The sequence below is a fragment of the Corvus brachyrhynchos genome, unplaced genomic scaffold (genome assembly GCF_000691975.1).
Source record: "Corvus brachyrhynchos isolate BGI_N302 unplaced genomic scaffold, ASM69197v1 scaffold54, whole genome shotgun sequence".
In the NCBI taxonomy this organism is placed as follows: Eukaryota; Metazoa; Chordata; class Aves; order Passeriformes; family Corvidae; genus Corvus; species Corvus brachyrhynchos.
The window spans coordinates 1,841,975-1,844,231 of record NW_008237902.1 but is presented as its reverse complement, the minus strand read 5'-3'; positions in this window follow the sequence as shown (position 1 = coordinate 1,844,231).

Here is a 2,257-nt window from a genome sequence, read left to right as displayed (position 1 = left end):
TACCCCCGCGCAGCACGGCATCTCCACGGGTATGCCCACACCCTTCCAGGCTGGGCCTCACGACCCGCGGAACCTCCGCACGCTGCAGCGGATGTGCACCCGCGCATCCCTCAGCATCTCTGTGCGGGGCTGAGTGACCCCAGCGCGTGTTTCAGTCCCACGGGGAATATGTTCCTGGAGGGGTGCTCGGGCTGTGGGCTGTGTCTGAACTGTTTTTAACCTTTTTAAACATAATTTTCCAGGCTGCAGGGGTTATAACAATGCTGCCCGGACCCTGCCTGGCGGCCGGGGGAACGCAGCTCGGGGAGCAGCGGCAGTGCCATCTCTCCCATCACATCATCTTTCAGCACATGATTAATAAAAAATAATTTTCCTGCTGCAGCCGAACTCGCCGTGACCCTCGAGAGGGGTCTCTGCGACTCTGCCAGTCCGGAGGCCGGGGCAGCCGGCGGGGAGGGGGTGGGAGACACCCCCACTCCTCCTCGGCAGACCCCCTCTCCTGCGTCGGTCACCTGTGCACCCTGTCCCGATGCAGGGGCGTGTGGAGCAGGGCTGGTCCCCGCTGCTACCCATGCAGGCCGGGATACGGCCTTAGCCTTCCCGGATAACACCTCGGTATTTTGGCGAAGTGGAAAAACCCACGGGGGAAGGAAGGTGGGAACCGCGGGTAGCGGGGGTGAGGGGAAAGGGAGGAAGGGAAAAGGGAGGAAGACCATGGCTGTGACTGCCTGGGGAAAGGACCCTCTCTCCTCTCTCCTTTCTTGTCTCACTTTAACTGATCTATCCTGACACTCTATTTTGCTTTCAAATCAAGTAAAGATGTGGGAGAGAACTTTTGAACTGTTTTGTGGAAAAGTGGAGGGAAGCAGTGCTCCAGCCGCGCAGGCTTTTTCCGACCCCGCCGGGGTGATGGAGTCGGGCCCGCCCCGCACCCCCGGCAATGCCCCGCAAAGCCCGGGGACCCCAGGCGGGGGGAGCTCAAAGTTCCCAACCCCTTCACCTCTGGTCTTAAGCACCGTTCAGGCAGGCCGGTGGTGTCAGGGTGCGGTCTCAGGGGCTCTTTTTTTTTTTTTTTTTTGGTGACATCTTGATGTCTTTCTGTCTGTTCGCCGCTCCTGGTTGAACTTCGCTCAGGAGTCTGCAAACGACTGGGAATTTCGAGCACCCGAGGTGAACCAGACAACCTCGGGGCTATTTAAGATGGAGACGTGGTTTAAAATGCAAATATTTACCACGGTCTCTGGGCCTCGAGGGGTTCAGCTGATGCAGGAGCCCACAGGCACGGGAAGGATGGAGACCTCCTCCCGTGTGAGAAGCAAGGGGTGGGAACGGCCTTTCTCCCAAGGGGGAGGTGAATAGACTGCAAACGTGCATCGTGTCTGAGACCCTTCACAGTCCCATTTTTTCCCTTTATTTCCGTGGGCGGCAGCCCGGGGTCGGCGTGCGGGAGCTCCCTCACCCTCGGCGGAAGGGGGACGGAGCCCGGCGGGCCGTGCTGGAGGGAGGCGGTGGGACTCGTTGACCTTAAGGGTCTTTTTCAACCTTGATGGTTCTATGATTCCACGAGTCTGTCAACAGTCCGGCTCCGCTCCCACTGCTCTTAAACCCACTGCTCACAGCAGCCTCTGAACCAGAGGCAGCATTTTCCGTTCCTTTTAATTTTCCTTTTTAAAAATAATGCGCTTAATTACAGTTTTTGTTCTGTTCTATAAAATCTAGTTTTAAAAGATTCGTTCTAGGTTCAATTTCTCCCTGCTGGGTGCAAAGACAGGCTCTGCCCGGGCACCGGCATGATTCTGCCGAGGCGGCGGCCGCGGTAATGCCGGGTCCGGATGTCTCCCAGGGCGATCGCAGCTCTCAGTTCCTCCTGAGGTGTCACCGGGGCAGACATTCCCCGATACCGCCCCTAAATAGAGAGTAACGGGCTAGCCCTGGGGAGCCAGAGCAGCTCCTGGTTCTCTCCTGACCGTCCCCACGAGTGTCCGCGCCCGGGCCGTGGTGTGGGCGGGCATTTACTGCACACCCTGCGCACGGGTTGGCAGTGGGAGAATGTATCATCGATCTACCTAATCTTATATCTATTTTATCTATACCATGTATCTGTCTTCTCTGTGTGTCTCATCTGTCTTTCGTGGATTTAAAGGCATCCTCTCGCTCTGCGCTCTGTGGAGCGGACACAGCCCTACAGCATAGGGCCAAATCCTCCCGGTTATTCCCGTTGCTGGTCACGACACTTATGCCACGACAAGAGAGCGTG